The sequence below is a fragment of the Choloepus didactylus genome, chromosome 5 (assembly GCF_015220235.1).
Source record: "Choloepus didactylus isolate mChoDid1 chromosome 5, mChoDid1.pri, whole genome shotgun sequence".
NCBI lineage: Eukaryota > Metazoa > Chordata > Mammalia > Pilosa > Megalonychidae > Choloepus > Choloepus didactylus.
This window is the reverse complement of record NC_051311.1, coordinates 114,763,590-114,787,201: the sequence shown is the minus strand read 5'-3', so window position 1 is coordinate 114,787,201 and position 23,612 is coordinate 114,763,590. Positions and strand designations below refer to the sequence as shown.

The 23,612-nt window shown below is 38.2% G+C and overlaps 1 long non-coding RNA gene across 1 annotated transcript in view; it reads right to left on the bottom strand.

The window, feature by feature from the left end:
• Positions 1-23,279, bottom strand: part of LOC119534415 — a 104,139-nt gene extending 80,860 nt beyond the window's left edge. The window contains exon 1 of the long non-coding RNA XR_005217021.1: positions 23,177-23,279. This is a non-coding gene — a long non-coding RNA (uncharacterized LOC119534415). The remainder of the gene's footprint in view (positions 1-23,176) is intronic.
• Positions 23,280-23,612: the final 333 nt, after the last annotated feature.

Genomic DNA, 23,612 nt, shown 5'->3' with positions numbered 1-23,612 from the left:
CCCAAGCCCAAGCACCCAAATCAAAAGACCAGAAGAGACACAGCACCTAGAGCAGCTACTCAAAGAACTAAACATGAACAATGAGACCATAGTACGGGAGACAAAGGATATCAAGAAGACCTTAGAAGAGCATAAAGAAGACATTGCAAGACTAAATAAAAAAATAGATGAACTTATGGAAATTAAAGAAACTGTTGACCAAATTAAAAAGATTCTGGACACTCATAGTACAAGACTATGGGAATTTGAACAATGAATCAGTGACCTGGAGGATTACAGAATGGAAAATGAAAGCATAAAAGAAAGAATGGGGAAAAAAATTGAAAAAATCGAAATGGACCTCAGGGATATGATAGATAATATGAAACGTCCGAATATAAGACTCATTGGTGTCCCAGAAGGGGAAGAAAAGGGTAAAGGTCTAGGAAGAGTATTCAAAGAAATTGTTGGGGAAAACTTCCCAAATCTTCTAAACAACATAAATACACAAATCATAAATGCTCAGCGAACCCCAAACAGAATAAATCCAAATAAACCCACTTCAAGACATATACTGATCACACTGTCAAACACATAAGAGAAGGAGTAAGTTCTGAAAGCAGCAAGAGAAAACCAATTCACCACATACAAAGGAAACAGCATAAGATTAAGTAGTGACTACTCAGCAGCCACCATGGAGGCGAGAAGGCAGTGGCACGATATATTTAAAATTCTGAGTGAGAAAAATTTCCAGCCAAGAATACTTTATCCAGCAAAGCTCTCCTTCAAATTTGAGGGAGAGCTTAAATTTTTCACAGACAAACAAATGCTGAGAGAATTTGCTAACAAGAGACCTGCGCTACTGGAGATACTCAAGGGAGCCCTACAGACAGAGAAACAAAGAAAGGACAGAGAGACTTGGAGAAAGGTTCAGTACTAAAGAGATTCAGTATGGGTACAATAAAGGATATTAATAGAGAGAGGGGAAAAATATATATGACAAACATAAACGAAAGGATAAGATGGCAGATTCAAGAAATGCCTTCACGGTTATAACGTTGAATATAAGTGGATTACACTCCCCAATTAAAAGATATAGATTCGCAGAATGGATCAAAAAAAAATGAACCATCAATATGTTGCATACAAGAGACTCATCTTAGACACAGGTACACAAAGAAATTGAAAGTGAAAGGATGGAAAAAAATATGTCATGCAACCTACAGCCAAAAGAAAGCAGGTGTAGCAATATTAATCTCAGATAAAATAGACTTTAAATGCAGTGATGTTTTGAGAGACAAAGAAGGCCACTACATACTAATAAAAGGGGCAATTCAGCAAGAAGAAATAACAATCATAAATGTCTATGCACCCAATCAAGGTGCCACAAAATACATGAGAGAAACACTGGCAAAACTAAAGGAAGCAATTGATGTTTCCACAATAATTGTGGGAGACTTCAACACATCAGTCTCTCCTATACATAGATCAACCAGACAGAAGACCAATAAGGAAATTGAAAACCTAAACAATCTGATAAATGAATTAGATTTAACAGACATATACGGAACATTACATCCCAAATCACCAGGATACACATACTTTTCTAGTGCTCACGGAACTTTCTCCGGAATAGATCATATGCTGGGACATAAAACAAGCCTCAGTAAATTTAAAAAGATTGAAATTATTCAAAGCACATTCTCTGACCACAATGGAATACAATTAGAAGTCAATAACCATCAGAGACTTAGAAAATTCACAAATACCTGGAGGTTAAACAACACACTCCTAAACAATCAGTGGGTTAAAGAAGAAATAGCGGGGGCGGAGCAAGATGGCAGACTGGTGAGCTGTATGTTTTAGTTACTCCTCCAGGAAAGTAGGTAGAAAGCCAGGAACTGCGTGGACTGGACACCACAGAGCAATCTGACTTTGGGCATACTTCATACAACACTCATGAAAACGTGGAACTGCTGAGATCAGCGAAATCTGTAAGTTTTTGCGGCCAGGGGACCCGCGCCCCTCCCTGCCAGGCTCAGTCCCGTGGGAGGAGGGGCTGTCAGCTCCGGGAAGGAGAAGGGAGAACTGCAGTGGCAGCCCTTATCGGAAACTCATCCTACTGATCCAAACTCCAACCATAGATAGACGGAGACCAGACACCAGAGAATCTGAGAGCAGCCAGCCCAGCAGAGAGGAGACAGGCATAGAAAAAAAACAAAATGAAAAACTCCAAAATAAAAGCGGAGGATTTTTGGAGTTCTGGTGAACATAGAAAGGGGAAGGGCCTCAGGCCCGAACTCAGGCCCTGAGGCGCATATGCAAATCCCGAAGAAAAGCTGATCTCTCTGCCCTGTGGAACTTTCCTTAATGGCCCTGGTTGCTCTGTCTCTTAGCATTTCAATAACCCATTTGATCTCTGAGGAGGGATTTTTTTTTTTTTTAATCCTTTTCTCTTTTTCTAAAACTATTACTCTAAGAAGCCCAATACAGAAAGCTTCAAAGACCTGCAATTTGGGCAGGTCAAGTCAAGAGCAGAACTAGGAGAGCTCTGAGACAAAACACAATAATCAAGTGGCTGAGAAAATTCACTAAACAACACAACTTCCCAAGAAAAGGGGGGTGTCCGCTCACAGCCATCATCCTGGTGGACAGGAAACACTCCTGCCCATCGCCAGCCCCATAGCCCAGAGCTGCCCCAGACAACCCAGTGTGACGGAAGTGCTTCAAATAACAGGCACACACCACAAAACTGGGCGTGGACATTAGTCTTCCCTGCAACCTCAGCTGATTGTCCCAGAGTTGGGAAGGTAGAGCAGTGTGAATTAACAAAGCCCCATTCAGCCATCATTTCAGCAGACTGGGAGCCTCCCTACACAGCCCAGCAGCCCAGAACTGCCCTGGGAGGACGGCACTCACCTGTGACATAGCACAGTCATCCCTCAACAGAGGACCAGGGGGAGCACGGCCTGGAAGAGGGGCCCACTTGCAAGTCTCAGGAGCCATACGCCAATACCAAGGACTTGTGGGTCAGTGGCAGAGACAAACTGTGGCAGGACTGAACTGAAGGATTAGACTATTGCAGCAGCCTTAAAACTCAAGGATGACCAGGGAGATTTGATTGTTAGAGCCACCCCCCCCTCACTGACTGCCCAGAAACACGCCCCATATACAGGGCAGGCAACACCGACTACACACGCAAGCTTGGCACACCAATTGGACCCCACAAGATTCACTCCCCCACTCACCAAAAAGGCTAAGCAGGGGAGAACTGGCTTGTGGAGAACAGGTGGCTCGTGGACGCCACCTGCAGGTTAGTTAGAGAAAGTGTACTCCACGAAGCGGTAGATCTGATAAATTAGAGATAAGGACTTCAATTGGTCTACAAATCCTAAAAGAACCCTATCAAGTTCAGCAAATGCCACGAGGCCAAAAACAACAGAAAATTATAAAGCATATGAAAAAACCAGACGATATGGATAACCCAAGCCCAAGCACCCAAATCAAAAGACCAGAAGAGACACAGCACCTAGAGCAGCTACTCAAAGAACTAAAGATGAACAATGAGACCATAGTACGGGAGACAAAGGAAATCAAGAAGACCCTAGAAGAGCATAAAGAAGACATTGCAAGACTAAATAAAAAAATGGATGATCTTATGGAAATTAAAGAAACTGTTGACCAAATTAAAAAGATTCTGGACACTCATAGTACAAGACTAGAGGAAGCTGAATGACGAATCAGTGACCTGGAAGATGACAGAATGGAAAATGAAAGCATAAAAGAAAGAATGGGGAAAAAATTGAAAAAATCAAAATGGACCTCAGGGATATGATAGTTAATATGAAACGTCCAAATATAAGACTCATTGGTGTCCCAGAAGGGGAAGAAAAGGGTAAACGTCTAGGAAGAGTATTCAAAGAAATTGTTGGGGAAAACTTCCCAAATCTTCTAAACAACATAAATACACAAATTATAAATGGTCAGCGAACCCCAAATAGAATGAATCCAAATAAACCCACTCCGAGACATATACTGATCACACTGTCAAACACAGAAGAGAAGGAGCAAGTTCTGAAAGCAGCAAGAGAAAAGCAATTGACCACATACAAAGGAAACAGCATAAGACTAAGTAGTGACTACTCAGCAGCCACCATGGAGGCAAGAAGGCAGTGGCATGATATATTTAAAATTCTGAGTGAGAAAAATTTCCAGCCAAGAATACTTTATCCAGCAAAGCTCTCCTTCATATTTGAGGGAGAGCTTAAATTTTTCACAGACAAACAAATGCTGAGAGAATATGCTAACAAGAGACCTGCCCTACTGGAGATACTCAAGGGAGCCCTACAGACAGAGAAACAAAGAAAGGACAGAGAGACTTGGAGAAAGGTTCAGTACTAAAGAGATTCGGTATGGGTACAATAAAGGATATTAATAGACAGAGGGGGAAAATATGACAAACATAAACCAAAGGATAAGATGGCTGATTCAAGAAATGCCTTCAAGGTTATAACGTTGAATGTAAATGGATTAAACTCCCCAATTAAAAGATATAGATTCGCAGAATGGATCAAAAAAAATGAACCATCAATATGTTGCATACAAGAGACTCATCTTAGACACAGGGACACAAAGAAACTGAAAGTGAAAGGATGGAAAAAAATATTTCATGCAAGCTACAGCCAAAAGAAAGCAGGTGTAGCAATATTAATCTCAGATAAAATAGACTTCAAATGCAGGGATGTTTTGAGAGACAAAGAAGGCCACTACGTACTAATAAAAGGGGCAATTCAGCAAGAAGAAATAACAATCGTAAATGTCTATGCACCCAACCAAGGTGCCACAAAATACATGAGAGAAACACTGGCAAAACTAAAGGAAGCAATTGATGTTTCCACAATAATTGTGGGAGACTTCAACACATCACTCTGTCCTATAGATAGATCAACCAGACAGAAGACCAATAAGGAAATTGAAAACCTAAACAATCTGATAAATGAATTAGATTTAACAGACATATACAGGACATTACATCCCAAATCACCAGGATACACATACTTTTCTAGCGCTCATGGAACTTTCTCCAGAATAGATCATATGCTGGGATATAAAACAAGCCTCAATAAATTTAAAAAGATTGAAATTATTCAAAGCACATTCTCTGACCACAATGGAATACAATTAGAAGTCAATAACCATCAGAGACTTAGAAAATTCACAAATACCTGGAGGTTAAACAACACACTCCTAAACAATCAGTGGGTTAAAGAAGAAATAGCAAGAGAAATTGCTAAATATATAGAGACGAATGAAAATGAGAACACAACATACCAAAACCTATGGGATGCAGCAAAAGCAGTGCTAAGGGGGAAATTTATAGCACTAAACGCATATATTAAAAAGGAAGAAAGAGCCAAAATCAAAGAACTAATGGATCAACTGAAGAAGCTAGAAAATGAACAGCAAACCAATCCTAAACCAAGTACAAGAAAAGAAATAACAAGGATTAAAGCAGAAATAAATGACATAGAGAACAAAAAAACAATAGAGAGGATAAATATCACCAAAAGTTGGTTCTTTGATAAGATCAACAAGATTGACAAGCCCCTAGCTAGACTGACAAAATCAAAAAGAGAGAAGACCCATATAAACAAAATAATGAATGAAAAAGGTGACATAACTGCAGATCCTGAAGAAATTAAAAAAATTATAAGAAGATACTATGAACAACTGTATGGCAACAAACTGGATAATATAGAGGAAATGGACAATTTCCTGGAAACATACGAACAACCTAGACTGACCAGAGAAGAAATAGAAGACCTCAACCAACCCATCACAAGCAAAGAGATCCAATCAGTCATCAAAAATCTTCCCACAAATAAATGCCCAGGGCCAGATGGCTTCACAGGGGAATTCTACCAAACTTTCCAGAAAGAACTGACACCAATCTTACTCAAACTCTTTCAAAACATTGAAGAAAATGGAACATTACCTAATTCATTTTATGAAGCTAACATCAATCTAATACCAAAACCAGGCAAAGATGCTACAAAAAAGGAAAACTACCAGCCAGTCTCCCTAATGAATATAGATGCAAAAATCCTCAACAAAATACTTGCAAATCAAATCCAAAGACACATTAAAAAAATCATGCACCATGACCAAGTGGGGTTTATTCCAGGCATGCAAGGATGGTTCAACATAAGAAAATCAATCAATGTATTACAACACATTAACAAGTAAAAAGGGAAAAATCAATTGATCATCTCAATACATGCTGAAAAAGCATTTGACAAAATCCAACATCCCTTTTTGATAAAAACACTTCAAAAGGTAGGAATTGAAGGAAACTTCCTCAACATGATAAAGAGCATACATGAAAAACCCACAGCCAGCATAGTACTCAATGGTGAGAGACTGAAAGCCTTCCCTCTAAGATCAGGAACAAGACAAGCATGCCCGCTGTCACCACTGTTATTCAACATTGTGCTGGAAGTGCTAGCCAGGGCAATCCGGCAAGACAAAGAAATAAAAGGCATCCAAATTGGAAAAGAAGAAGTAAAACTGTCATTGTTTGCAGATGATATGATCTTATATCTAGAAAACCCTGAGAAATCAACGATACAGCTACTAGAGCTAATAAACAAATTTAGCAAAGTAGCGGGATACAAGGTTAATGCACATAAGTCAGTAATGTTTCTATATGCTAGAAATGAACAAACTGAAGAGACACTCAAGAAAAAGATACCATTTTCAATAGCAACTAAAAAAATCAAGTACCTAGGAATCAACTTAACCAAAGATGTAAAAGACCTATACAAAGAAAACTACATAACTCTACTAAAAGAAATAGAAGGGGACCTTAAAAGATGGAAAAATATTCCATGTTCATGGATAGGAAGACTAAATGTCATTAAGATGTCAATTCTACCCAAACTCATCTACAGATTCAATGCAATCCCAATCAAAATTCCAACAACCTACTTTGCAGACTTGGAAAAGCTAGTTATCAAATTTATTTGGAAAGGGAAGGTGCCTCGAATTGCTAAAGACACTCTAAAAAAGAAAAACGAAGTGGGAGGACTTATACTCCCTGACTTTGAAGCTTATTATACAGCCACAGTTGCCAAAACAGCATGGTACTGGCACAAAGATAGACATATAGATCAATGGAATCGAATTGAGAATTCGGAGATAGACCCTCAGATCTATGGCCGACTGATCTTTGATAAGGCCCCCAAAGTCACTGAACTGGGTCATAATGGTCTTTTCAACAAATGGGGCTGGGAGAGTTGGATATCCATATCCAAAAGAATGAAAGAGGACCCCTACCTCACCCCCTACACAAAAATTAACTCAAAATGGACCAAAGATCTCAATATAAAAGAAAGTACCATAAAACTCCTAGAAGATAATGTAGGAAAACATCTTCAAGACCTTGTATTAGGCAGCCACTTCCTGGACTTTACACCCAAAGCACAAGCAACAAAAGAGAAAATAGATAAATGGGAACTCCTCAAGCTTAGAAGTTTCTGCACCTCAAAGGAATTTCTCAAAAAGGTAAAGAGGCAGCCAACTCAATGGGAAAAAATTTTTGGAAACCATGTATCTGACAAAAGACTGATATCTTGCATATATAAAGAAATCCTACAACTCAATGACAACAGTACAGTCGGCCCAATTATAAAATGGGCAAAAGATATGAAAAGACAGTTCTCTGAAGAGGAAATACAAATGGCCAAGAAACACATGAAAAAATGTTCAGCTTCACTCGCTATTAGAGAGATGCAAATTAAGACCACAATGAGATACCATCTAACACCGGTTAGAATGGCTGCCATTAAACAGGAAACTACAAATGCTGGAGGGGATGTGGAGAAATTGGAACTCTTATTCATTGTTGGTGGGACTCAATAATGGTTCAGTCACTCTGGAAGTCAGTATGGCAGTTCCTTAGAAAACTAAATATAGAGTTACCATTCGATCCAGCGATTGCACTTCTCGGCATATACCCGGAAGATCGGAAAGCAGTGACACGAACAGATATCTGCACGCCAATGTTCATAGCAGCATTATTCACAATTGCCAAGAGATGGAAACAACCCAAATGTCCTTCAACAGATGAGTGGATAAATAAAATGTGGTATATACACACGATGGAATACTACGCGGCAGTAAGAAGGAACGATCTCGTGAAACATATGACAACATGGATGAACCTTGAAGACATAATGCTGAGCGAAATAAGCCAGGCACAAAAAGAGAAATATTATATGCTACCACTAATGTGAACTTTGAAAAATGTAAAACAAATGGTTTATAATGTAGAATGTAGGGGAACTAGCAATAGAGAGCAATTAAGGAAGGGGGAACAATAATCCAAGAAGAACAGATAAGCTATTTAACGTTCTTGGGATGCCCAGGAATGACTATGGTCTGTTAATTTCTGATGGATATAGTAGGAGCAAGTTCAGAGAAATGTTGCTATATTAGGTAACTTTCTTGGGGTAAAGTAGGAACATGATGGAAGTTAAGCAGTTATCTTAGGTTAGTTGTCTTTTTCTTACTCCCTTGTTATGGTCTCTTTGAAATGTTCTTTTATTGTATGTTTGTTTTCTTAACTTTTTTTTCATACAGTTGATTTAAAAAAGAAGGGAAAGTTAAAAAAAAAAAAAAGAAAAGAAAAAAAGGAAAAAAAAAATATGTAGTGCCCCCTTGAGGAGCCTGTGGAGAATGCAGGGGTATTCGCCTACCCCACCTCCATGGTTGCTAACATGATCACAGACGTAGGGGACTGGTGGTTTGATGGGTTGAGCCCTCTACCACAGGTTTTACCCTTGGGAAGACGGTTGCTTCAAAGGAGAGGCTAGGCCTCCCTATGGTTGTGCCTAAGAGCCTCCTCCCGAATGCCTCTTTGTTGCTCAGATGTGGCCCTGTCTCTCTAGCTAAGCCAACTTGAAAGGTGAAATCACTGCCCTCCCCCCTACGTGGGATCAGACACCCAGGGGAGTGAATCTCACTGGCAACGTGGAATCCGACTCCCGGGGAGGAATGTAGACCTGGCATCGTGGGACGGAGAACATCTTCTTGACCAAAAGGGGGATGTGAAAGGAAATGAAATAAGCTTCAGTGGCAGAGAGATTCCAAAAGGAGCCGAGAGGTCACTCTGGTGGGCACTCTTATGCACACTTTAGACAACCCTTTTTAGGTTCTAAAGAACTGGGGTAGCTGGTTGTGGATACCTGAAACTATCAAACTACAACCCAGAACCCATGAATCTCGAAGACAGTTGTATAAAAATGTAGCTTATAAGGGGTGACAATGGGATTGGGAAAGCCATAAGGACCACACTCCACTTTGTCTAGTTTATGGATGGATGAGTAGAAAAATAGGGGAAGGAAACAAACAGACAAAGGTACCCAGTGTTCTTTTTTACTTCTATTGCTCTTTTTCACCCTAATTATTATTCTTGTTATTTTTGTGTGTGTGCTAATGAAGGTGTCAGGGATTGATTTGGGTGATGAATGTACCACTATGTAATGGTACTGTAAACAATCTAAAGTACGATTTGTTTTGTATGACTGTGTGGTATGTGAATATATCTCAATAAAATGAAGATAAAAAAAAAATAGTAGCCAAGAGAAAAAAAAAAAAAAAACCTATGGGATGCAGCAAAAGCAGTGCTGAGGGGGAAATTTATAGCACTAAACGCACATATTAAAAAGGAAGAAAGAGCCAAAATCAAAGAACTAATGGATCAACTGAAGAAGCTAGAAAATGAACAGCAAACCAATCCTAAACCAAGTACAAGAAAAGAAATAACAAGGATTAAAGCAGAAATAAATGACATAGAGAACAAAAAAACAATAGAGAGGATAAATATCACCAAAAGTTGGTTCTTTGAGAAGATCAACAAGATTGACAAGCCCCTAGCTAGACTGACAAAATCAAAAAGAGAGAAGACCCATATAAACAAAATAATGAATGAAAAAGGTGACATAACTGCAGATCCTGAAGAAATTAAAAAAATTATAAGAAGATACTATGAACAACTGTATGGCAACAAACTGGATAATATAGAGGAAATGGACAATTTCCTGGAAACATACGAACAACCTAGACTGACCAGAGAAGAAATAGAAGACCTCAATCAACCCATCACAAGCAAAGAGATCCAATCAGTCATCAAAAATCTTCCCACAAATAAATGCCTAGGGCCAGATGGCTTTACAGGGGAATTCTACCAAACTTTCCAGAAAGAACTGACACCAGTCTTACTCAAACTCTTTCAAAACATTGAAGAAAATGGAACACTCCCTAACTCATTTTACGAAGCTAACATCAATCTAATACCAAAACCAGGCAAAGATGCTACAAAAAAGGAAAACTACCAGCCAATCTCCCTAATGAATATAGATCCAAAAATCCTCAACAAAATACTTGCAAATCGAATCCAAAGACACATTAAAAAAATCATACACCATGACCAAGTGGGGTTCATTCCAGGCATGCAAAGATGGTTCAACATAAGAAAATCAATCAACGTATTACAACACATTAAAAATTCAAAAAGGAAAAATCAAATGATCATCTCAATAGATACTGAAAAAGCATCTGACAAAAGCCAACATCCGTTTTTGATAAAAACACTTCAAAGGTAGGAATTGAAGGAAACTTCCTCAATATGATAAAGAGCATATATGAAAAACCCACAGCCAGCATAGTACTCAATGGTGAGAGACTGAAAGCCTTCCCTCTAAGATCAGGAACAAGACAAGCATGCCCGCTGTCACCACTGTTATTCAACATTGTGCTGGAAGTGCTAGCCAGGGCAATCTGGCAAGACAAAGAAATAAAAGGCATCCAAATTGGAAAAGAAGAAGTAAAACTGTCATTGTTTGCAGATGATATGATCTTATATCTGGAAAACCCTGAGAAATCGATGATACAGCTACTGGAGGTAATAAACAAATTTAGCAAAGTAGCGGGATACAAGATTAATGCACATAAGTCAGTAATGTTTCTACTTGCTAGAAATGAACAAACTGAAGGGACACTCAAGAAAAAGATACTATTTTCAATAGCAACTAAAAAAATCAAGTACCTAGGAATAAACTTAACCAAAGATGTAAAAGACCTATACAAAGAAAACTACATAACTCTACTAAAAGAAATAGAAGGGGACCTTAAAAGATGGAAAAATATTCCATGTTCATGGTTAGGAAGGCTGAACATCATTAACATGTCAATTCTACCCAAACTTATCTACAGATTCAATGCAATCCCAATCAAAATTCCAACAACCTACTTTGCAGACTTGGAAAAGCTAGTTATCAAATTTATTTGGAAAGGGAAGATGCCTCAAATTGCTAAAGACACTCTAAAAAAGAAAAACGAAGTGGGAGGACTTACACTCCCTGACTTTGAAGCTTATTATAAAGCCACACTTGTCAAAACAGCATGGTACTGGCACAAAGATAGACATATAGATCAAGGGAATCGAATTGAGAATTCGGAGATAGACCCTCAGATCTAAGGCTGACTGATCTTTGATAAGGCCCCCAAAGTCACTGAACTGAGTCATAATGGTCTATTCAACAAATGGGGCTGGGAGAGTTGGCTATCCATATCCAAAAGAATGAAAGAGGACCCCTACCTCACCCCCTACACAAAAATTAACTCAAAATGGATGAAAGATATCAATATAAAAGAAAGTACCATAAAACTCCTAGAAGATAATGTAGGAAAACATCTTCAAGACCTTGTATTAGGCGGATACTTCCTAGACTTTACACCCAAAGCACAAGCAACAAAAGAAAAAATAGATAAATGGGAACTCCTCAAGCTTAGAAGTTTCTGCACCTCCAAGGAATTTCTCAAAAAGGTAAAGAGGCAGCCAACTCAATGGGAAAACATTTTTGGAAACCATGTATCTGACAAAAGACTGATATCTTGCATATATAAAGAAATCCTACAACTCAATGACAATAGTACAGACAGCCCAATTATAAAATGGGCAAAAGATATGAAAAGACAGTTCTCTGAAGAGGAAATACAAATGGCCAAGAAACACATGAAAAAATGTTCAGCTTCACTAGCTATTAGAGAGATGCAAATTAAGACCACAATGAGATACCATCTAACACCTATTAGAGTGGCTGCCATTAAACAAACAGGAAACTACAAATGCTGGAGGGGATGTGGAGAAATTGGAACTCTTATTCATTGTTGGTGGGACTGTATAATGGTTCAGCCACTCTGGAAGTCGGTCTGGCAGTTCCTTAGAAAACTAGAAATAGAGTTACCATTCGATCCAGCGATTGCACTTCTCGGTATATACCCGGAAGATCAGAAAGCAGTGACACGAACAGATATCTGCACGCCAATGTTCATAGCAGCATTATTCACAATTGCTAAGAGATGGAAACAACCCAAATGTCCTTCAACAGATGAGTGGATAAATAAAATGTGGTATATACACACGATGGAATACTACACGGCAGTAAGAAGGAACGACCTCGTGAAACATATGACAACATGGATGAACCTTGAAGATGTAATGCTGAGCAAAATAAGCCAGGCACAGAAAGAGAAATATTATGTGCTACCACTAATGTGAACTTTGAAAAATGTAAAACAAATGGTTTACAATGTAGAATGTAGGGGAACTAGCAATAGAGAACAATTAAGGAAGGGGGAACAGTAATCCAAGAAGAACAGATATGCTATTTAACGTTCTTGGGATGCCCAGGAATGACTATGGTCTGTTAATTTCTGATGGATATAGTAGGAGCAAGTTCACAGAAATGTTGCTATATTAGGTAACTTTCTTGGGGTAAAGTAGGAACAGGTTGGAAGTAAAGCAGTTATCTTAGGTTAGTTGTCTTTTTCTTACTCCCTTGTTATGGTCTCTTTGAAATGTTCTTTTATTGCATGTTTGTCTTTTCTCTTTTTTTCTGTTTTTTTGTTTGTTTGTTTAATTTTTTTTTTCCATACAGTTGATTTAAAAAGGAAGAACAGGTTAAAAAAACAAAAAAAAAACAAGGAAAAAAATATGTAGAGCCCCCTTGAGGAGCCTGTGGAGAATGCAGGGGTATTGGCCTACCCCACCTCAATGGTTGCTAACATGACCACAGACATAGGGAACTGGTGGTTTGATGGATTGAGCCCTCTACCGTAGGTTTTACCCTTGGGAAGACGGTTGCTGCAAAGGAGAGGCTAGGCCTCCCTATAATTGTGCCTAAGAGCCTCCTCCCAAATGCCTCTTTGTTGCTCAGATGTGGCCCTCTCTCTCTAGCTAAGCCAACTTGAAAGGTGAAATCACTGCCCTCCCCCGTACGTGGGATCAGACATCCAGGGGAGTGAATCTCCCTGGCAACGTGGAATATGACTCACGGGGAGGAATGTAGACCTGGCATCGTGGGATGGAGAACATCTTCTTGACCAAAAGGGGGATGTGAAAGCAAATGAAATAAGCTTCAGTAGCAGAGAGATTCCAAAAGGAGCCGAGAGGTCACTCTGGTGGGCACTCTTACGCACAATATAGACAACCCTTTTTAGGTTCTAAAGAATTGGGGTAGCTGGTGGTGGATACCTGAAACTATCAAACTACAACCCAGAACCCATGAATCTCGAAGACAATTGTATAAAAATGTAGCTTATGAGGAGTGACAATGGGATTGGGAAAGCCGTAAGGACCACACTCCACTTTGTCTAGTTTATGGATGGATTAGTAGAAAAATAGGGGAAAGAAACAAACAAACAAACAGACAAAGGTACCCAGAGTTCTTTTTTACTTTAATTGCTCTTTTTCACTTTAATTATTATTCTTATTATTTTTGTGTGTGTGCTAATGGTGTCAGGGATTGATTTAGGTGATGAATGTACAACTATGTAATGGTACTGTGAACAATCGAATGTACGATTTGTTTTGTATGACTGCGTGGTATGTGAATATATCTCAATAAAATGAAGATTAAAAAAAAAAAAGAAAGCAAAAAAAAAAAAAAAAAAATACACCCTGACCAAGTGGGGTTCATCTGAGGCATGCAAAGGTGGTTTCAACATAGGAAAAATCAACATAATACAACACATTAACAAATCAGAAAGGAAAAATTAAATGATCATCTCAATAGATGCTGAAAAGCATTAGACAAAATTCAACATCCTTTTATGATAAAAACACTTCTAAAGTTAGGAATTGAAGAAAACTTCCTCAATATGATAAAGGGCATATATGAAAACCCCATAGCCAATATAGTACTCAATGGTGAGAAACTGAAAGCCTTCCCTCTAAGATCAGGAACAAGACAAGGGTGCCCACTGTCGCCACTATTAGTCAACATTGTGCTAGAAGTTCTAGCCAGAGTAATTCAGCGAGAAAAAGAAATAAACAGCATCCAAACTGGAAAGTAAGAAGCAAAACTCTCATTATTTGCACATGATATGATCTTATACTTGGAAAACCCTGAGAAATCAGTGATACACCTACCTGAGCTAATAAACAAATTCAGCAATGTGGAGGGATATAAGATTAATGCACGTAAGTCAGTAATGTTTCTAAACACCAGAAATGACCTAACTGAAGAGAAATTCAAGAAAAAGATTCCATTCTCAATAGAAACTAAAAGAATTAAATACCTAGGAATAAACTTAATCAAAGATGTAAAAGACCTCTACACAGAAAATTACATAACTCTACTAAAGGAAATAGAAGGCAACCCAAAGAGATGGAAAGAGATATTCCATGTTCATGGATAGGAAGGCTAAACATAGTTAAGATGTCAATTCTAACCAAACTCATCTAAACATTTAATGAAATTCCCATCAAAATTCCAACAATCTACTTTGAAGATTTGGAAAAGTTAGTCATCAGATTTATTTGGAAGGTAAAGATGTCTCGAATTGCTATAAATATTCTGAAAAAGAAAAATGAAGTGTGAGAACTTACACTGCCTGACTTTGAAGACTACTATAAAGCCACAGTAGTCTAAACACCATGGTATTGGTACAAAGATAGACATATTGATCAATGGAATCAAATTGAAAATTCAGAAATAGATCCCCAGATCTATGGTCAACTGATTTGTGATAAGGCCCCAAAATCCACTGAATTGGAACATAACAGCCTCTTCAACAAATGGGGGTGGAAGAATTGGATATCTATATCTAAAAGAATAAAAGAGGACCCCTACCTCACACACTATACAAAATTAATTCAGTAAGTATCAAAGATCTCAATATAAGAGACTGCACCATAAAACTCCTAGAAGATAATGTAGGGAAACATATTCAATACATAGTATTAGGAGGTTACCTCTTAGACCATACACCTAAAGCACAAGCAATGAAAGAAAAAATAGATAAATGGACACTCCTTAGAATTAAAAGCTTCTGTACCTCAAAGGAATTTGTCAAAAAGGTAAAGAGACAGCCAACTCAATGGGAGAAAATATTTGGAAATCATCTGTCTGATAAAAAGACTGATATCTTGTATATACAATGAAATCTTACAACTCAATGGCAATAGTACAAATGGCCCAATTATAAAATTGGCAAAAGATATGAAAAAACATTTCTCCAAAGAAGAAATACAAATGGCTAAAAACCACATGAAAAAAATGTTCATCTTCACTAACTATATGGGAAATGCAAATCAAGACCACATTGAGATATCATCTCACACCAGTAAGAATGGCTGCCATTAAACAAACAGGAAACTACAAATGCTGGAGAGGATATGGAGAAATTGGAACTCTTACTCATTGCTGGTGGGACTGTATAGTGGTTCAGTCACTCTGGAAGACTGTTTGGTGGTTCCTTAGAAAACTAGGTATTGAGTTACCCTACAATCCAGCAATTTCACTTCTTGGTATTTACCCAGAGGACCTGAAAGCAGTGACACGAACAGACTTTTGCATACCCATGTTCATAGCAGCATTGTTCACAATTGCCAAGAGACGGAAACAACCTAAATGTCCTACATCAAATGAGTGGATAAATATAATGTGGTACATACATACCATGGAATACTATGCAGCAGTGAGAAGGAACGAGGTCACGAGGCATATGACAACATGGATGAACCTTGAGGACATAATGTTGAGTGAAATAAGTCAGATACAAAAGGAGAGACATTGCATGGTACTATTAATGTGAACTCTGTGAAAAATGTAAAACAAGTGTCTTATATTGTAGAATATAGAGGACCTAGCAATAGATAGCAGTTAGTGAAAGGAGAACGATAATCTGATAAGAATAGATAAGATATTGCAGGTAATATTAATGATATGGGAATCCTCAGGAATGACTATGGTTTGTTAATTTTCTTGTGTACAGTAGGAGCATATTGGAAGCAATAAAATTTCTATCAGGATATTTGTTTTTCCTATTCCTTTGTTTCATTTTGTCTGATTTTTTTTATTTTTTGATAAATAAAGTTAATTAAAAAAAAATAGTGGTTCTGTAAGAAATAAAGACAAGGTAGAAGTATTTAAACTTCGAGCATTTTCCAGAATTATAGAAAACACAAAGTATCAGAATCAAGAACCAGAAAGCCCTGAATATAATAAATAAAACCAAACTCATACCTAGACATTTTGCAGTGAAACCACAAAGCACCCAACACAAAGAAAAGACCCTAAAAGTAATGAGAGCAAAAAACAATACCTACAAAAAAAAAAAAAAAAAAAAAAAAAAAAAATGGCTATTTGGCTTATAGCTGATGTCTTAACAGCTGCAAGAGAAGCTTGAAGACTGTAGAACAATATCTATCTTCAAAAAGCTGAGAGAAAATAATTATCAACCATAATTATATAACCAGTTAAACTATTATTCAAGAATGAGGACAAAATAAAAATTCCATCCCTGGGTTTTTTAAATCACAGTTGTCAGGTGGGGTGGGAATGAAGGAAAGAGTAAAGGAGGAAAAAGTGAAAGAAGGGAAGGAGGGGAGGGGAGAAAATGGAAACGAAAAACAAGAGGAGAGAGAGAGAGAGCAGAGCCTCATCTTCTTCGTTGGGAAGCTATGAAGAGGTTAAGTCTGAAAGTTGCGGGTGGCCATTCTCCACGGGAATGAGACAGACAGTGGCTGGTGGCCACTCCCCAGCTGCGTTACATGTCTGCGTTCAAATCTAGTTTCTTCATTCCTGAGCCAGTCCCATACCTAAACTCACTACAGTTTAGTCAAACATCTCAGAAAATTTTGTTTTATGCCTAAAAAGCTCAAGGTGGTTTTTGGATGCTTATAACTAAAAGGAATTCAGCATACTTTATAGGCCTTTATAAGCCCAGAAAATATTTGCCTAGGAATACCAAGGATGCTTTCTATGGACCCCATCATGTACTCCTATCACATCAGAATTTGATTTGAAGGAGGTGGTAGAGCAGATTTTAAACCTTAGGATGGCTTCCCTTCACTGTACAGCACATTACCATGTAAACTACTTCATCTTTAAATATGTGACAATTTATGGTTTGCAAATTCATCTAAGTTTTGTTGAGCCATTCCATCATTTTTGGAAAATAAACCTTTCGGAGACCAAAGCACCAGAAACCACAGCCCCATAATTTATTCAAAACAAAAACAACTGAATTATTTGTCTAATGGAGATGGAAATTTGTCTCAAATACTGGCATTAGGAGTAATGCAATTAAAAAGAAAGTAGCTTCCATCTGGTACAGATTGTGACAAATACTGTCCTAATAATCCAAAGGAGATAAACAGTACATTGTGATGAAGAAAACAAAGTCTAAAAAGTAAAAACGTTGGCTGTTTTTCTACAGTGAATGAACACAGTTTTTGAAAGGTAAGATGAAGCAAAATGTCAGTTTTCTTCACAGTGAGAAAAAGGCTTTATACAGGTTTCCAGATCCATGCTGTTATCTACACTGGCATTTTGCTCACAGACCCTAAAGCCCTACTCGGCTCAGGTGAAAGCCTTTTGTTTGCTGTAGACCTTGTTAAGCAATGTTTGGAGAATTCCTACCCTGGGACCCCACAAAGCCTCATTCCTCTCAGAAAGCAAAGGGTCGCAGTTTTTTCAACATTTGGCACAAGGCTGTGCTGTTTGCACCTTTACTAACTTTCAGTTCTTTTCCCTTAAATGTGGGTGTCTTTTCCATTACCTCCAAACTGAAAAGGTTTTCACCATTCAAGAAAGAAAAAAATTTTTCTCTTCACCATAGTTCAGTGTCATTCTATAGACACTATAAAATTTTCCCCCAAACATATGGAATTATTAACCCTTTGTATATTATGATAGTACAGGGAAAGCCAAAGTTTCCTCTCTGTAATGTCCAAAAGCCTCTCTTGCACGTTAACTGTAAGTCAGCACATCCTTTTTCTTTAGTCTGTCAATGTCCAGTCACAATACCCGGTGGGTTAGTTTGAGGAACATGCCAGTCAGTTTTGTTTATTTGAAAAACAAACTGCAGCTCCTGATACATCCATTCTTTCATAACTGCTTTGTCACTATTGCTATAGGACTAACATTGCCTAGCAAGTGCTTCTTGATGACTAAAGCAAAGTGTACTACCTTTTTTGGAGGCAGCAGAATTTTTATAATATTCCTGACCAGTCACTGATAGTATGGACGGAGTGGTGTGTGTATGTGTGATGGGTCATATTTGATCTTTATTTATGTCAGACATTAGTTTCACATTCAAAGAAAATCAAATTACAAGAATACTTTCATCTACATTCCTTACCACACACTATCCACATTTCACATCACTTGTCAAAGGAAGAATTAAGATTGAGGATTCATTCTACTGCAACTGAGAGTTACAGAGATAAAATGTATTCTGATGTTTAAAAAAACAAACAAAAACAGCCTTCCATATCACAAACCTGGCCCTAGGAAGAGAGCCAGCCTTAGACCTTGAAAGGCAGTTTGCAGAAATATTGACATGGTAAATAATGATCCCTGCCTGATTTCTACTTAGTATTCAGGTTAGATTAAAATGACATCGTAAATCAGTCAACAAATACTCATTAAGCATCTACAAGAAAGGACATTGCATCCAACTCTGTCAGCTGGAAATCTGATACACATCCCAGAAGGCTCTTTTCAGTCCTCCTGATAATTCTGATGGGGTAAAGAATCAACTCATAAAAACAGTACACTCATTGCCAGCACACTCAGGAAAGCAATGATGTCTCCAGGGGACACAAAAATGCCCTGGAGTTTTATCCTGAACCCCAGAATTCTCTGGCCAACTGCATGGTCTGATGTGTCTACCAAATTGCCAAAAAGGCCTTCTCTAAATTTCTGAATTCCAACTGCAGTCTGGGAGGTTGCAGTCCACATAGCACATTTCCTTCAACCCTTCTGAAAGTTCTGGGTTCCAAAGTCAGCCCTTAACACAACAACAACAGTGAAGAGAGCAAAGAGGATCTTTGATGCTGTCCTCTAACTCATTCACCAACATCCTTCCAGGCCTGTCCTACCTCTTACCAGCATTGCATTCCATCTCCTTTCCATAAAGAACTAAATAAATCCCTCCATAAGGAACTAATGACCTATGCTAGAAGTCCCTTTTTATTGTGACCATCTACAGAAAGGATTAGCAAGATTTCAGCTATCCCTTCTGGAAGTGTAAAGTAATGAAAATGAGAGATACAGTTTTGGAGTCAGAGAAACCTGGATTCAAATTCGATTCTTGCAACTTGCATTTGAGTGATCTAAGTCATGATACTTAACATGTCTGAATCTTGCTTTCTTTTTCCATAAAATGGGAAATAATATCAATTTATCTCATTTAAGACAATTTATGAAAGCATATTTAACTTTTTATTTTGAGGTAAGTGGAAATTCATATGCAGATGTAAGATATAACACAGAGGCATCCCATAGCATTTGATGTTATGACTTTTTTATCTTAGTCTTCCCCCAATGGTACCATCTCAATTAACTATAGAACAATCACAACCAGGAAACTGACATTGATAAAATCCACAACGCATTTTCGGATTTCACCAATTTTAAATGCATTCGTGTGTATGTGTAGGTATTAAATTCTATGCAATTTTATCCCATCTGTATAATCATGTAACTACCACCACAGTCAAGACAAAGCAATTCCATCACAAGGATCCTTCATGCTACCCTTTTATTGCCCCAGTTACTTACCCCCCACTTCCATCCCCTCCCTGGCAACCATTAGTCTTTTCTCCTTCACTATATGGTTGCCATTTCAGGAATGCTATGTAAATAGAATCTAAGTAAGTAAACTTTTGAGATTGGCTTTTTCACGTAACATCATTCCCTTGAGATCTACCCAATGTGTTGCATTCATAGCTCCTTTTATTTATTTATTCCATGGTATGGATTTCCACAGTTTAACCATTCACTTACTATTATGAATAAAGCTTCTATATACATTTATGTACTGGTTTTTGTGTGAAAATTAGTTTTCATTTCTCTGGGATAAACATCCAAAATTGCAATAGCTGGGTCATTTGTTAGGTACCCATTTAGTTTTGGAAGAAACAAACTCTTTTTCCAGAGTGGATACCATTTTATATTCCCATTGGCAATATGTAAGTGACCAGTTTTTTCAACATCCTCCTAGCATTTGATGTTATGACTTTTTTATCTTAGACATTCTGATAAGTGTATAATATCTCACTGTGGTTTTAATTTGCATTTTCCTAATGGTTATTTATGTTGAACATATTTCATCATCTGTGTATCCTCTGATGAAATGTCTTCATATCTTCTGCCCATTTTCTAATTGGATTATTTTGATTTTTTACTATTGTTTTGAGAGTTTTTATGTATGTTTTACATACACACAAATGCATGTAAAACTGGTAAAATCTGAAAAAGAGATTCGTCCTTTGTTGAATATGTGGTTTGAAAATATTTTCTCCCAGTCGTTAGCTTGACTTTTCATAGTTTTCCCATGGTCTTTTGCAGAGCAAAAGCTTTTAATTTTGATGAGGTCCAATTTATCAGTTTCCCTTTGATGGATTTTGCCTTTGGTGTCAAGTCTAAGAACGTTTTGCTTAGCCATAGGTCCTGAAGATTGTCCACTATATTTTAAGAGTATTTTTAAAACAAAAACAAATCTACTCCAGTTTTAGTCATCACATCATCTCGACAGCTTCTTTTTGCCAGTGCTGCTCTTTCCTTCTCAGAGGCTCTCAGAGGCCAAACATAGCTTAAGAAAACTCCAAACCAGTTCCATTCTGCTCCAGGGTCTTGGGAAAGCCAGAAGAAAGCAGCCTGTGTTCTAAAGACACAAACTATGAGGGCAAGATGCCAGTATTGTTAAGTGGTTCTTAGAAGTGTTTATTGAGTACCTACCATGAGTTAGCCAATGTGCTATACTCAGGGGAAACAAAGATGAATAAGGCAAGGTCCCTGTCCTCATGGAGCTCACAATCAAGGCAGGAAGCTGGTGCCAGAAAAGCATGGAAACTCAACCATACGGCACCAACTGTAAAATGGCATAATTTCCTCAAATCCAACAAGCATTTTTTGAGCACTGACTCTGTGCACCAGTCATTCTAACTGGGAATAAAAAGATGACACTCTCGGGTCCTGCCCTTATTGTCAATGGGAGAGAGGAAGACATGAAGAAAGATGGGAGAGAGGAAGACATGAAGAAATATAAACGAGAGCCACAACACAACAATGTGATGGTTCAACAGGAAAAGCATAGAATTTGAGGTATGAAGAAGCCCAGCTCTGACACTATTTGGATGAACTAGGGCAAGATACTTAATATCTGTGAGCCTCAGGATCATCTCTTACATTTGGAGATATTAATACAAATTTGCAGTCTTGTTTTATTAAACTAGAACACATGTAAAGAATCTTTCATGGAGAATAAATATGAATACAGTTTTGAGTACTCATGTATTACTAAAGTAATGTACAAAGTTCAGAAGTGATAAATGACTGGGAAAAGAGGGAATCAGAAGCTCCAAAGAGGAAGTGGATACTGAGTGGCCAGAGGGAGAGGAAGAGATGGGCGATTCAAGCAGGAGCAACATGGGGCACATGCCTAAAATTGTACCCACTTCAGTTTCGCCTAAGAGAAGTGGAAGGGGATGGGGAGAACTCCAAGATGAGGAAGGAGACTCAGCCAAGCCCCAGGGAACAGGCATTTGAAAATGGGTAGAGGCAATTATTGGTTGAAACAATGACTCAGGAAGTGCTGCTGGCGGTTAGTAGTTAGGGGGCCAGCGATGCTAAGTGTCCATATGGTGACATACAGTTAGCCATTGTCCTAGCCTAAATGTCACTGGTAGCCCTGTTCAGAAACTGGGTGAAATGAAGAGGAGTGGTATTCGTTACAATTACAGTAATGATGACCATGATCATAATGATGATAATAGCATCCACAGCATTAATAGCCCTTATGACATACCTGGCATTCTACAGGGTGTTATATATGCAGGGTCACAGTTAATCCTTACAAAACCCTTGTGAGAGAGGTACTCTTCTTATTCTCATTTTACAGATAATGAAAATGAGAGATCAAATAACTTGTCCCAAATCACAAAGCTAAATAAGTAGCAGAGCCAAGAGTAGGACCCAATTCAGTAAGATTCTGGAACTTACTTTTCCAAGCTCTATGTTGTACAGCTTCCCCTAGATTCTCAACCCTGGATACCCAGAGGAATCAATATTTCTGATGGCTAGTCACACCCCAGACCATTTAAATCAGCCTTGGGTTTGAAGCCTAGGCATCTGCATTTTTTCATAGGTCCCTAATTGATTCAAATGACAGCCACAGTTGAGAACCACTGCCCTTCTCCAAGTTCAGGATTTGTCCAGTCAGAGATCAGAAGTCAATGAACGACTTTTAAGCAGTGAAGATTTATGCATTTAAATGAGAATGGATTTGACTGGAGGCAGGAAGATTTATGAGCAAGCTCTACAGAAGTTCAACAAGGGCTGTCATCCTTGCACACTGTCCAGGGATTTATCCTAAATTAGCTTAGTGCCATTGGAGCCACCAATGACCACATACAGACAGACAGAAGAATAATTTGGGTTGTTTTGTTTGGATGCATGGACACATTTTTTCAGGGGAGAGTATCAGAGGAAAGCATGGAACATGACTATAGCCTCCAAGTAGAGATGCCCATCACATGATACTAGATGAAACTATCTGAGCTTAAGCTAAAAAACCTGAAAACAAATATGCTAGAGTCATTAACAAGTAATCAGTCACCTACCTTGGTAACATAAATTCCAATGTTCCAGAGTGGCTTCTGTCTACATAAGCAGGAAGCTGGAAATTCCAGAATTTTTCCCAATCACTCGGGCTTCATTCTGGACTTTAAAAAAAAAAAAAAAAGTTCTTAATTCAACCACATTTTCTTTCTGCCCTATTACAGGTCTCCTTTGGAAATGTGAAGGTCACATCTAAGAATATGTACTTTAATCCATTAAAAAACTTCCCACTTATGTCTCATGCTTTTCTGGACTTTAGTCAATATACTCCAAACTGTACAGTACCCCTACATTTATATGGCACTTTTTAGTTTGCAAAACCCTTTCCTATACATCAAGTCATCTGATCCTTACAAAAGTTCTTCCAAATGAGGAAACTCAGGTTCAAAGAGCCGAGATGGCCTGACCATACTGGCCCAGGTAGTGAGTGGAAGATCT